Genomic DNA, 15,480 nt, shown 5'->3' with positions numbered 1-15,480 from the left:
TGGCTTCCAATAAACCTCTATTCCTCAACTCAGAGGCGACAGGCAGAATTCAGCCAGCCACGGGCCAAGCTTCCATCCCATAGGAAATCTCCTTAACACGATTAAAACCTGGAAACAAATGGAGATGTCCAATGAAAGTGAAAGAATTGGAGGATCTTGGTGATCACAAATTCATTACGATATTTAATCCACTTGATTTCGATGGAGGGGTGCATTCAGCAGGTGAATACCATGTGTTTATATAAAGTATGCAGGCGTGTATTCAAATTGCAGTCAACTAAGTGACAATAGTTTCTCCCTTCACTACACTTTTGTTTTCTAGGTAGAGTTTCAGTTACTCACATCAAACCATAGACCAAAATAATTAACTAATTAATTAAAATGTAAAATTGCAGGAGTGATTCATGGGCTTTAAGTTGTCTGCTGTACTAAATGCTGTGGATGAAGTCATCAACCACCCTGATCCAGCAAACTCTGGATGTGAATCTTTCCTTGGTCGAGTGTATCCGTGTTGTGTGTTCTACCTGCCCGTTACTTAGCAACCACCCTGGCTATGGGTTATCAGATCTACTGCAGTGCCAACTACCATTACTGGGTCACCTCATACCAGGTCCCAGTGCCCACAACACTCACCTCACTTCATCTTACGTGGCCTTCCGCCATCGAACATCATAAGAAGTGTGAGTACCACACCGAAATTTAACTGAAAGACCTCGCATTGACACAGCTTGGGGGATCACAGATTGTCATCATTGGTCCATTCTAGGATTTACTATTGTTTGTCTCTGTTTATTTAAAAAAAACTTGCCAAGAATATTTTTTGTTATCATAAAGGTGATGAACAGAGGGGTTACAGTTACAGAAGGCTGGTAAAGAGTACATTTCTGTTTGGACAGTGTGTTTATCTCTTCGCATGCCAGTTACAAGTCAAGATTCAAACAGACACGTGTGCGAGAGAAACCTCTGTGTGCGGTAATCTCTGGGGCTTGAGGTGTCTGGAGGGAGTGTTAGGACAAATCTCCCACGAATGAGGAAGACTGCTGTATTTCCTTGTGGCTCACCGCCTCAGGGCACACATGTGGCAGTAGTCTCCAGACCTTGGCTTTTTTGTTTTTGTTTTTTAAGATTTTGGGATTGTAAGGGGCAGATAGCACTCACCTCCTGATCAGTCCTTCTAATGAGTTTGTTTTCAAAACAAATCAGTGCCACTGAGTAAAACTTTACTCCCAGAATGGAGTGTTCATGAGCAGCTCAGAAAACAACACAAATCTCAATAAGATGAAGTCATAGACTACCAACCACCATGCTGGGATAGGGGACTGCCATCCACTGAGCTTTCTTGTGCTGAGCTAAACAACTTGCGATGTTACCCCTGTCTGTCTGGATATGTTTGGGATAGTGAGTGAGTGTATTTTTACAATGGCTTCTCCTTGCATCTCTGCCTCTTGGTGCATTCATTTAAATAACATGTTTTCATGCCACACTGAAGCTTTACAACACTGGAAATTCCAAACATAAAACAATCATGTCATCAAGTGGAATTCTGATTTTTTGTGTGTCTGTTTGGGTGGTGGCAGAGTTTAAATTCAGGGCCTTGTGCCTGCTAAGCAGGTTCTCTGTCACCGAGCCTCATCCCTAACCCTGATTTGCTTTAGTTATTTTTTTTTTTTCAGATAGAGTCTTGTATTTTTTTCCTGGAGCCAGTCTCAGGATCTCAATTCTTCTACCTACTGAAATACATGGGATTACAGGGGTGAACCACCATGTCCAGTTTATGTCTTAAGAGGTGATTGTGTAACATTTTTTGCTCAGGTTGGCCTCAAACCATAATTCTCCCCATATCTACCTCCAGAGTAGCTGGGATTATACTTTGCTTCATCTTACCATGTGCAGTTCTTCACAATAGAAGAACAAAAGTCTCTTTTTGACAGTGATAGTTACCAATTGAGAAACAGTTTCACAGAATAAGATGTAGATTCTTAAGTTAGCTAATGAACAGAGTCCTTAATCTGATACCATGAAAATGATAGTGGGTAGATTATGAGGTTTTTTAATAGTTACATATCTAATGAGAAAAAAATACGAATCTAGGACTAATGACATATAAGGATAGGTGCTTGCCTGATGATTTCTTAGGGCGTCATAGGAGCTCTGGTTTCATGGAAGGCAGAGAGAATGATTAAACAAGGGTATAATGCACCCTCCCATGACACATGCTAAGCTCATAGGAAAAGCACCTTCATCCACCAGTTCCCTTGTAATGTTCCCACTTAAAATACCAAGACTGATATTTATGTTGAAGAACCTGCACAATTTATTTCCCAAAGATGGAGAGGATAATGCTGATGAGTTTTTCATTAAAACACACTTTTTCACTTCTCAACACTGTATTTTTTTTTAAGTTCTACTATTAAATGGATCAGCTCATCAAAATGATGGATCTGAGATTTGAAATTAATTCAGGATATAAAAGGAAAAAAAACAGGATAATGACAATTATTAAAAATGATAATCCCCTCAAGATCACAATCCAAAGAATCAATTTAACGAGTAAAAATATCAAATATAAAAATACCCTTTTCTCTGACGAAATCTACCACAAGCACTACAGTTTGAGCAAAACATTAAATGAATGTTGCTCACTGAAACTTGAATGTTTTCCTTTTAATAGTAAACTTATACAGAAATCTGGAAATCCAGTACTCTTTTACAGCTATATAAAAGCTATATGCGTAGGAAATTAGTACCTAATTTAATGTTTACCAAAAATCTAAGTAATATGCTACATAAAAGGGCTAAAAATAATTTCCTTCAATTCCAGGAGCTCAAGAGCATTTCCGACTTAAGAACCACCACCTTAACAAGAAGCAGATTCATTCTTTCAAAGAGTTGGGCCGGGTATAGTTCCTTCTTACTGAGAAGCCAGTGTTTCTTAACAAAGGCTAGAATGGAAGGAAACCCAGTTGAAGCCATGGTGCCTAGCTTGTTAAGTCACATTTAAGGTGAATTCTTCAGCTGCCTTGAAACATGTCCGACCCCTCCACTCCCCTTACATCCCTTCAACCCAGAATGGACCCCTTGTCTGCTTTAATGTCTCAGAATACCTAATGGTGACTCCACATTTCCAAAGGCTTACAGATTCTAGCCCTTCTTTCCAAGTATCTTGGAATATACTCCTCCTCTTCTTCCTAGTTTATTTATAATCTGCTATAATGAGGTTTCTCAAAAACAAAAAGGATGATGAAATTAGAAGCAGGTAAACGTAGTTCAAGGCAACTCAGCATTGCCAGACAGCAGTCAATTCTAGCTGAAAGATGAAGGATAGGAGGTGAATTACATTCATTCCTACACCAAGATGCACCAGCAACATCACTGAGGTATGATATGACAACTGGGAAAAACAATCAAAGGTTTTTGTTTTTAGTGGTATTTAGGGTCACTCCTCTTAAATAAATACAATAGGATAATTTTTAATTTTTTTAATATAAAAATTTGAGTTCAGGGCCCGTTCTTTTGTGTGTGGGTTATTATTTTTTTCTTTTTTGTTATTATATTGTTATCTTCCAGGAGTGATACAAAGGGGTTAGCATTTGATGTGCCATTTGATGAGTATAATGCATCTTGATAAATTATTTCCTCTTTCATCATTTTCCTCCTTTCCCTTCCAAACCTAACCCTCCCCTCAATCTTCCCAGTGTCATAGGCTATGCACTGAATATTATAACAGCATTCTTCTCTTGCTACCTTGTGTTGATTATGTTCAAGATAGGATCTTGCCTTATACTCAGATAAGCCTAAACTGTAATCTCCATATTTGTGCTTCATTTTGTCACTGGGAGGATACGTGTGCCCTGTCATGCCCAGCCATTGATTGAGATGAAGTTCTTCAAACTTTCATGCCTAAGCTGGCCTTGAACCATGAGCCCCTGATTTCTGCTTACTAAATAACCAGGATTGCATGGCTTGAGCCACCATACACGGCTACTTTTTAATCTTCATAATAATAGAAAGAATCCATGATCACTTAACTATACTAAGCAAGTAGTGAGCAGGATCTCACTTAATCCTCACAATAATTTTATGAGTTCAATCTATTTGTTTTCTCTGTATTAAATGGACAAACTAGAGTAAAGCGTATGTGGTTGTAAGCAAAAGTGACATATTTTCAGCCCCAAATAATTGAATGTCAGCAATTTGCAATAAATATTGCAATTAATGAGCAGTAAAAAGGACTCTAAGAACTGTTCATCTGAATACTTTCAATTTTAGCGCAAAAGAGTGTTGGCTCAGTTTCCCCATTTGTTGGTCATTGGTTTATTGACCAACCTCTCCTACCACTGACCATATATTTAGGGCTGTCTTCTTCTTTCTGCATATGTTCATGGACTAGAAAGTTTGTAAATATCTGCACATTATCACTCTTCTTTGCTCCATGTAGCCAGGAAAAGTTGCATGCCACGGCACCTCCTTTGGTCTCATTAACTCTTTGATTTGTACCCTTGGTGGGTACATACCTGTTTTCATTAGTGGGAAAATACAATCAACATTCAAAAGACAGTGCAAAGTGTGAAGTGGTCCTGTACTTGAACAGACATGGCCTATTCCTCCTGGTCTAATATCCTATATTATATCTTTTATAAATATAATAAAAAATCACTTGCAAAGAACCAAGGAAGCAAGTGCAAGAGGAACACTAGAAAATGTACTTTAAAAACATATGTAGGGCTGGGAAGGTGGCTCAGTGGTAGAATGCTTGCCTTGCATGCATGAGGCCCTGGGTTTGATTCCTCAGCACCACATAAGCAGAAAAAGCCGGAAGTGGTGCTGTGGTTCAAGTGGTAGAGCACTAGTCTTGAGCTGAAGAGCTGAGGGACAGCACCCAGGCCCAGAGTTCAGGCCCCACCACCACCAACAACAACAACAACATTAACAATAAAAATGTAGACAGCCTGGTAATCAACATCTGTAACAGAGAATGCTTCAGTGCCTTCATCAGTTTTCAACTCTTTAAGACAGATCATTGTCAGAAATCTTTTCTAAAAATTTTTTTTCTGGTATTTTGGCACAGCCATACTTAAAACTATCCCAGATAAAGGGGAAAAACGGTGGCTATGATTTCAAGACTCTCAGGAGAAGCGGCTCATGGTAGCCATCTACATAGACTCGCACGATTTTTATTATCAAATGTAACAATTCTACAAAAACTCAGTAGTACTGTAATATTATTGCCTATCTTAGTCTTCCAGAACTTTGAGAAGAGACCATATTAAGGCATCAAGTACAAATAAAAGAACTTTATTTATTTATTCCTGATGTTAAGTGCAAGTTCTCACAAATGTTAATGATTTTTAACTATTATCGAATTACCCTATATTCAGCCAACATCCTTTGGGTTGTACATCATATTAATTTCCTGCTCTTCTTAATAGATTAAGAGCTGACAATAAATGTGAATGGAAAGGCATGGTCTTCTAAAAACTTAAATTTGATGATAACCTGTAGAGTCCTCATAATTACAGTTAATTCACTTAATGTAATTAACTGAATACTGAAATAACTGCTTAGATAGTATATAAGGGGTGCTACCCAAGTAACATAGCTAATTAAAATGTCCTGACTCAGCCAGACACTGGTGGCTCATGCCTGTAATCCTAGCTACTCAGGAAGCTGAGCTCTGAAGATTGCGATTTGAAGCCAGAACACACAGGAAAGTCTGGAGACTATCTCCAATTAACCACCAAAAAGCCAGATGTAGAGCTCAAGTGGTAGAATGCTCACTTTGAGTGGAAAAAAAAAAAAACACTCAGAGACAGGGCTCAGGCCCTGAGTTCAAATCCCAGGACCAGCACAAAAAGGAAAAAAAATCCTGAGTCAAAATTACTTTTATAATCACTGATATAAAAAATTTTCAACAGAAAATCTACCAACTACCCCACAGGAAAGCAAATAAAGCTTGGATCTTCATACTGGATAAACTTTTATAAAAACCTAAGTTTCCACCTGACTGAGCCTAGTCAGTTCTAGGGTTTGAAAGTAAGGCTCAACTGTAGAACACTTCGCCAGAAAATGCAAGCGGTTGAGTCTGAGCTCCTGCACTGCAAAAGAAAGAGAAAGACGAAAAGAAAGATAAAATAAAATCAGTAAGTTCTGTCCCTACTCGAAACCTTCTAGCAGATGACATTACACTACAGTTTTACCAATCATTAAACTCCAAGAAATAATCCCAAGTAGATCATTGAGGGCAGGGGAGGGGAGGACCTGGAGGCCCCATGGTGGAAATATGCCAATTCTGACATGAAAAGCTCATTCACTACCACACAGCTTCGCACCCGGTACATTTCCTGGTCCTTCTGTCATGAGATTGATTTCCATTGATTGAAGTGACTTCATTCTAAAACGTCTCTGGAAATGGCCACTTCATTGGGTTTCAGCAGAGTCTCCTCAAAATGCAACACAAAATTATATAAAGATCCAGCTAAAGGGAATCAGATTTTCCCTTCTAAAAATGGAAAGTGCCTGATTTTTTTAAAAAATTGCTTGAAAAACAGATTAGTGATTCATTTTCCTGGGTCATCATATGTCATTTTGCAGAAGGACTCAACATTTTTGATAAAATATCAGCATTACTTGTTTTCTACCTAAACTTCCCTGACTATAAAATGTTTCTACCTTACCCCACCCCCAACCCCTAAGTGATATTCTCTCTCTCTCTCTCTCTCTCTCTCTCTCTCTCTCTCTCTGTGCACTGTGACACTGACAACATGAACCTGGTACCACTGCATTTAGGGCTCTCAGCACAGTGATGGTTACAAAGATATTGGAATCTCATCCTAAACTTGTTTCCTTCAACAACCATCACCTAGGAACTGAAGCACAATATGGAAAACATGGAAAGACATGGAGCTGAGCAGAAATGGAAGAGAGATTTCAATAACAACACAAAGGAGAAGGAAATCAGAGTAGAAGCTAGAGTTCAAGACTCTAAACAGAGACAAAACAGAGTTGGAGGGAACAAAAAACAGAGAGAGAACAGGGAGGAAGAGGAGGAACAAACTATAAGAAGGGGATAAAACTACAACAGACACAAAAGGTTGTGGTCATTTACAATGGCCCTCAGCTTCACAAAACTGGTTACCTATCTTCCTATGCCTCATTCAGTGTCAGGTTCTCTAGGTCTAGTGTCCTAATGGGAGAATTGAAGAGCCCCAGAGAGATTAAGATGGGAAAACTCTGTATGAGAATGTGTGTGTGTGTGTGTGTGTGTGTGTGTGTGTGTGTGTGTGTGTGTGCATTCATCAAATTATCATAGGAATCCATGACCCCAGCTAAATTAAGAATGCTAATCTGCTGTATGTCCAATTCCCTCAGGCAGGGGGTAAAATCACAGGTTATCGGTGGGCAATTTCCCCAGCTGTTTTCCTTGTGGGTCAAGAGAATTTATCTGAATTGGAGGTCACCAGCTGTAGGGACAGGGGGAGGGGGCACTCATAATCACTGATGAAAATTTCTCCCCCAATTACCCATGGTAAATGCATCATGCAAATGGATATATTCAGGGGCATTTGATAAAAATGTATTTCCATAGGGTTGGAGCAGAACATCTTAGGGTCAAGGAAAAAGACATCTGAAACTTTGTAATGCTCAAAAGGCAGGAAAGATAATAATAGAAAAGAATCAATGAAATCATAATTACTGAAAAAGGTAACAACTGAAAACACTGGGTATGAGTTCTCCATCTTAAAATGTGGAATCATTCAAATGCTTCTTCCTTGAGTAGCTACCCCAAAATATTAGGGGTGTGTAGTGAGTACATGCCTCTCTTTCAAAAGCTGAGGTTTCTTGTGATTAACTGATACTTCATCATCATATACTGATTTTTCAACAACGCATTCAAAGCATACACCACCCAGTGACATTGTCGCCATCTTAGTTTGTAGAAGGATGCTCAATGATGCTTGCTCCACGAGGAAATTGCCTGAAGATCCATTTCCCCCATCATGAACTGATTCATGATTTTGTTTTGCTTTTGCTTTTGCTTTTGTTTCGGTGTTGGTGAACTTAGTTCAGGGCCTCACAACCTCATGTCGATTTTTCACTCAAGGCCAGCACTCTGTAACTTGAGCTACACCTCCATCTCCAGTTTTTTGGAAATAAGAGTCTCATGGACTTTCCTGCCTGTGCTGGCTTAACTGGGATCCTCAGGTCTCTGCCTCCTGAATGGTTATAATTATAGACAGGAGTCACCAACACCCAGCTCATGACTGTTCTTATATCAGCCCAGGCAATAGTAGAGATGGTATGTGTTAACTTGTGTTCTAAGCTGCAATTGCTTCTCTAGTCAGTGGATCTGCCAGCAAACTAACATTCATCATCCAAAATTAACACACACATGTACACACATGCACACACCTACATACAGAGACACAGAAAACCTATATGATGGTTTTATGAACCAGATAGACACTGAAAAATGAAATCTTACTATAATTGAACTATGCTATAATTTTCAACTTTAGGCTGAGTCCTGAACCAATGCATGCTTTGTTTGGCTCGATTTAAAGCACAGAAGATCTCTTCGGGAGCACGTTTTGTATTATTCTATACCAACCTTCTGAAGGAACCCCACTGAACAGCAAGGGAGGTATACGTCAATGGTACAGATCCAGCAGCTGTTTCTTATGCCCAACTAAACTAGTTTTCAGCACCACTGGAGCCCTCTCAAAAGTGTGTGCACGTATTAAATGCCTAGACCTTTCGAAATGTTTGAACAAGAGATTAAGCCTTGTATTTCCCGCTCTCACAGATGTGAAATATTCATGTGAAGATTGAATGGGGATAAGATATCTGGGACTTCTCATCAGGAAAGATTTGATGACATCACAAAAGCTCTGCTAACCTGCAAGTGATTCCTTCGAGCCGAGAAGAATGAAACTTCACCAAGGCAGACAGAGATGGGAACCAGCAGGCTTCTGGCCACTCTAACAAACCTGAATTAACACGAAAACATTGCCATTCAGACTCCAAATTCTGCCGATTCCAGTTTTACTCTTGGATAGAGGTCGACTTAGAATCAAAACAGGAATGGCAGGGCTCAGTCCAAGGATGTGTTTTCATGCATTCTGATCATTAGATGCTAGTTTTATCTTCATATAGTTATTTCTGAGTCATGCCACAGTCTTATGTAGAGAATCTAGTTCCTTTTTTATTTATTTCTTTTGGGGGGGGGTCCAGTCGTGGGGCCTGAACTCTGGGCCTGGGCACTGTCTCTCAGCTCTTCAGCTCAAGACTAATGCTCTACCACTTGAGCCACAGTGCCACTTCCGGCTTTTTTCTTTTTGCTTATGTGGTGCTGAGGAATCGAACCCAGGGCCTCATGCATGCAAGGCAAGCGCTCTACCACTGAGCCACCTTCCCAGCCCTCTAGTTCCTTTTTTAAAGACTTAGATATTTTCAAACATCAGTTTGTATCTTATACTCAATTATCAGTATAATCAGTTTTACATTTTATACAAAAAAATTAGTTTCAAAATATATTCCAAGTGAGTTTGGATTTTTTTTCTTTTATTTTCAATATCCACAAGATTCATTAACTTACTCACTTGTGATGTTTCATGACCAGGCTAAGATCTTTTTTTTCTTTTTTTTTTTTTTTAATTACAATATTAAGATTTAAGGGGCTGGAGGTGTAGCTCAGTTGGTAAAGTATCAGCCAATAAGTGAAAGTATCAGGTACCAAGTTCAAGTCCTATTCTCTGACCAAAACAAAAGGAATTTTAGGATTTGAATTCAGGGCTTCTCACTTGCTAGGCAGGCTTTCTACCACTTGAGCCACATTCTCAGCCCTTTTTACTGGGTCATTTTTGAGATAGAGTCTGGCTTTTTGACTGGGCTAGGATTATAATCTTCCTATTTATACGTCCTACCTGAGTTGAGATGACAAGCATGTACTATAACACTTAGCTTTTGTTTGTCCTGGTGAGAAGAGGTCTCATAAACACGTTTTCTGAACTACACTGGAACCATAATCCTCTGAATCTCAGCTTTCCATGTGGCTAGGATAATAGGCTCACACCACCACACCCAGCCTCTGAGTTGGATTTTTGTAAATGTTTTGGCTGGACTGGCCTCAAACCACTCTCCTTCTGATCTTAGACTCTTGAATAGCTAGGATTGCAAGTGTGGCTAGAATAACCCCTTTTAACAGCAAGCATCAGTGTGCATGGTAAGAGTGAACCATCTTCAAAGAGGAAATCCTTTCACTCACCATGCCACATGTGAGAGATGAGCCCAACTGAAGATTAAAAAAAAAAAAAAAGTACTAAACCATTTTCATTCACACACGTGGAATGTAGGAGGTAAGGAGAGGGGGAAGAAAAACAAGAGGGCATGGAATAGAGAGGTAACTGGGGAATGTGCCCAAATGAGATTATCAGAAGGTAGTCAGAAATTCCTGTTAGCTAAGCAAAGGCCACCCAGATATGACACGTTACCACTGGCTTATTTGTATCACTGCAAAGAAAAGAAAGTTCCTCTAATGCATCTTTTATGAGTGGCTTGGAGGAAAATGGAGGCGCATGCTGGCTTTCGTGCCGAGGCTCTTGTAAAATGCAAAACCAAATTAAACCTAGGTAGGGTGTGGCTGAGGTAGAAACATGAATGGCATGTTTGGTTAGCACTTTGGATTTCCTACAGGACCTACTGTTTAACCATACATTTTAAAGGACAGAAGAACACAATCAGATGATGTTGTAGCGTTGAGAGTCAGTGTGGTATTCAACTACTCAGTTAATCTTATCCGAATCAACAACTTCTTCATTTCCTATGTGACACAGTGGAAAAGAAGTTGTGGAACCTGGTTTGTGTTCACTTTGCAGACAGAAGCCAATCATGGGAATGTCCTTCTTTTTTCATCTTTGTGCCAGTTCTGGGGCTTGAACTCAGGGCTTCATGTTCTTGCTTGTTGTTGGTACTGCTGTTGCTGGTGTTGTTTGCTCAAGGCTGGTGCTTTACCACTTGAGCCACCGCTCTACTTGTAGCTTTTTGACAGTTAACTGGAGCTAGGAATCTCAGGGGCTTTCCTGCCCAGGCTGGCTTTGAACCAGAATCCTCAGATCTCAGCCTACTGAATAGCTAGGATTATAGGTGTGAGCCACCAACGCTTGGCTTATCCTTGAACTAAGAAAAGTCCCAGTGATCATGTACAATGTGTCTTTTAACCAAGAGGGGCTCTCAGCTTGACCCAAAACCCAGGTCATTCCTGGTAGCTCCCAGGTCACAAAACCAAGGAACTATTGGAAACAACAGTAGTATCTGAGGACCAGCTTTGTATCCAAGATATATGCCCACCCCAGCCAGAGCAAAGCAAAACCCTAATCAATCTCTAGACAGAATTAGACCCTGGCTTATAGTTGAAAATGAGAAATAAATTTATTGTGCTTTCTGTCCCATGTATTCCCTAGTACTACTTATAATAATATGGAGATAAAGATTCATTGTGTGAGTAAAATTGGTTTTCCAACAAATTCCATTGCTCTTAAAATAAAAATAAGATTCCCAAGGTAAGAAAAAATATAATAATATATGTACAAAAGAAGACAACTAAAGGCGGGGGGGGGGGGAGAAAAACAAAGAGAAAAGAAAACAAATAGTAACCAGAGGGAAGCGAAACACATTACCTAGCTAAGAGAGTATGAGGGATTTTGGCTGCACAGTGACTTGCATCTGAAGAGATCAGAGAAAGAAAACCCCATCACCTGTGTGGATTTCTCCCCAGGCAACTTTCATGGGCATCCACAATACAAGCAGGTGGAAGTAGGAAATACTTGAAGGTACATGAGACCATCCTAAGAATAGTCCACTGAGTCAAGATGATGCATGCCTATGCAGGAGGCGAGATGGGAAGACCCTGGTTCAAACCCAACATAGGCAAACAGTTAACAAGTGTGATGGTGTACACCTGTAATCCCAGCTACACTGAAGGTAGAGAGGTAGGAGGCCCTCAATCCAAGACTGGCACTGGGTAAATGCACAAGACCCTATCAGAGAAATAAACTACTGCAAAAAGAGCTGGGAATGTGGCTTAAGTGGTAGAGCTTAGCACACCTGACTGAGGTCCTGGGTTCAAAATCATGACTTTCACATCTTTTGAATATCCAATCTATTTTAGGGTAAAGGAATAGAGTACAAAGATATGACCTGTGAACCCCAATAATTAATGAAGCAAAGGTGAATATGTGCCATTTGGGAGAGCAGTTAAGGGGACTTCCGCGCAGACAGCCCACCGGCAAGCTCACGGGCACCTCGTCTTTCCCAGTCACCTCCTCTGCCCTGCGTGTACCTGCTCAGAGAGATTGAGCACGCTTCTGCAGAGTGAGGAGTGCTCTTACACAGAGGCCCATGAGTTCACAGGAGAACATCACCCTCAAGAGATGTATGTGCATCTTCCTAGATTCTTAATGGCATCTCTGTTCTCCGGAAAAACGTGCAGAGAACCATGCTGGCCAGTGAGAAAAGTTCGTCTGTCATAGGATCCCAGGAACAGGAAGTGTCCACGTTAGACAGCCTGCAGACACAGAAGGTCCAGGAGTGGTTGTCTAGGGCTCAGAGGAGGCGTTGGAGGGATGTGGAGAGTGCAGAGTACCACTGATGGGCACTGGGTTCCTTTATGCTCAGTGATGAGGATAGTTTAAAATGCAATGATGACTCTGCATACACCAGAAACCACTGAATGGTAGACTTTACATGGGCAAATAGTGTTGTGTGTGAATTTTATCTCAATAAAGTGGTTATTCCCTGACTCACCAGAATTGCATACAATTTAGCCCCTCTAGGACAAAATAAAAAAAGTTAGCAAACTCTTGCCCATGACAAACTGAGAAAATGGCCCGGACAGTAAGAAGAAAGGCTCCCTTTCTTATTAAGGAAAACCGTAAGAGGAAGGAGACTTTGGGGGGTCTTTACTGGTGTTGGTTGAAATTTTTTTTGTTCATTCACACTGGACCCCAGTCACTGTATGTTGCATGAATCAAATATACCACCAAGTTACTTAAGACATGTGGACAAAATTTATCGGAGTTTGCCCTCTGGGATAAATGTAAGTAGAAGTAAATTGATGGAGATTAAAATTTAACTATACACATATATGCATATATAAACGTGTGTGTTTGTTTTTTGTGCCCATACTGGGGCCTAGACTAAGGACCTTATTCTCTTATTGGGGCGGGGGGCGGTCGCAGAGCTTGAACTCTGGGCTTAGGCACTGTCCCTGCTCTCTTCATCTCAAGGCAAGTGCTTTACCACTTGAGCTACAGTGCCACTTTCGGTTTTCTAGTGGTTTATTGGAGATAGAGCCTCATGGACTTTCCTGCCTGGGCTGGCTTTGAACCACGATCCTCAGATCTCAGCCTCTTGAGTAGCTAGGATTACAGGCGTGAGCCACCAGCGCCCGGCTAAGACTTTACACTCTTGCCTGGCTTTTTCACTCAAGGCTGGTGCTCTACCACTGGAGTCACACTTCTGCTGGCTAATTGGTGATTAAGAATCTCACAGATTTGTCTGCCTGGCTGATTGGCTTTGAACCTTAATCCTCAGATCTCAACCTCCTGAGTAGCTAGGATTACAAGCATGAGACACCAGCCCCTCGCTAAGGGTTTCTTTTTAATTAGGCATCACTGATGGAAAGATTATATTCCAGCGAAATAATCCTACAAAAATACTACAGGAAGCGCAAATACCACACCAAAACTCCTAGTTCGTCACATTCTAGCTTATGAGAGAGGAGCGTAGATAGCAGTAACATCATTGGATGGAATTTCCTGCCTCCTTTTGGAGGAAAGGCAGGACAACAGAACATTCCTTTACTCTGTTTTTCAATTTCATTCATTTATGTCAACACCTAGCCAGTGCAATTAACCTTCACATATCCACATGAATGCAAAAGCCATCAACGTTCAATGCCATACTACAGATATGTTTCATGTGTTCTCATTTCAAGATTCCTTCTAGTATAGGATTTGGACTTAAAATCTGTTCTCTAGATGTTGGGGAAATGGGAAAGTAGCTACAAGGAGAGAATCTGAAGTTAGAACTTTCTCAGCTTCTACCTCCTATAACCGAAGGAAGCCATGACTGACAGGGAACAGACGCAAAGATGTTTTCTTCGGGGCTGGGAAGGTGGCTCAGTGGTAGAGCGCTTGCCTTGCATGCTCGAGGCCCTGGGTTCGATTCCTCAGCCCCACATAAGCAAAAAGAAAAAAGCCGGAAGTGGCGCTGTGGCTCAAGTGGTAGAGTGCTAGCCTTGAGCTGAAGAGCTGAAGGACAGCGCCCAGGCCCAGAGTTCAGGCCCCACGACCGGACCAAAAAAAAAAAAAAAAAATGTTTTCTTCATCATTTTGGCTACATAAGAACAATTGAGATGACATGGTACATGTGTAAGCTTTATATGTACCAACATCATACTGGCTGGGCTCAGGTACTTGCTCAGAAATTGATCTTGAAATATTTCCCTTTAAATATAAAACCAAAACATGGAAAAAGCAACAACCAGGTTTCCCTGCCCCAGCGAGAACATGACACAGCCACAATTTACAATTTCCTTCCATCTCATTGTCTCCTCCTTCCGGCCTCTGCCTCTCACTGTTGGTGCCTTTCCATCCGCCCTTCATCTCCCATTGCTGGGTAACTCCCAGAAGTGCACTCCTTCATGCCGCACAGAAAATGCTGATGTGTGGAGGAATAAAAATAAAAAATAAAACAGAGGAAAGGAAAGAGGGAGCCGGTCATAATGAGGAAGACAGGAGGGTAGAGAAAAACTGAGAGAGACAGAGAATGTCAACGCCAAGTCTGGCATTTGCCTATTTAAATTCAATCCTGCAGCTCTGGCTGGGCTGAGCAATAGATGGTCTGTGTTATGAATTTCTGATCAGACAACAGATAGGTTTATGAGAAGGGGACGTAATCCCACTGACAAAGCCTTTCCTCCGAAGCCATGTAATAGCCCACTCTTGAGAGACAGCTCCCAGCTTTCCTTTTTGTATGTAGATACGTGTGAACAGACACATAATTTTTCCCTTTCTTGAAGAAAAAGAGTTAAAAACGATCATTTCTATGGTGAGGTAATAACTGACAGTGGCCTGCATCAGACACAGGAATGAATCTCAGCAAATCAGATACCTTCACCAAATAAATGACATTTTTTTCTTCTTTAAACCTAATTGGAATTCGTCTCCTTGCCCCATTTCTTTCTTTCTTTTTTGTCTACATGGGTGAGCTAAACAAAAGCACTGAAAACAAACCACAACACTGGTGAAACTCATTCCAATTTTTGTTTCACGCTTACTAGTTTGTTTGTAACTTTGAAAACCACCTATCTACCATGGATAACAGATTGCATGGATGGTATGTCAAGGAAGAAACTGAGTCTTCAAAGGGTTTTTCACCTTTCTGTACAGGAGGGAATAAAATGTGAGATTGCTTTGTGCA

Source organism: Dipodomys merriami, unplaced genomic scaffold (assembly GCF_024711535.1).
Source record: "Dipodomys merriami isolate MVZ:Mamm:240054 unplaced genomic scaffold, mDipMer1.0.p SCAF_41, whole genome shotgun sequence".
Lineage (NCBI taxonomy): Eukaryota > Metazoa > Chordata > Mammalia > Rodentia > Heteromyidae > Dipodomys > Dipodomys merriami.
This window is presented reverse-complemented; position numbering follows the sequence as displayed.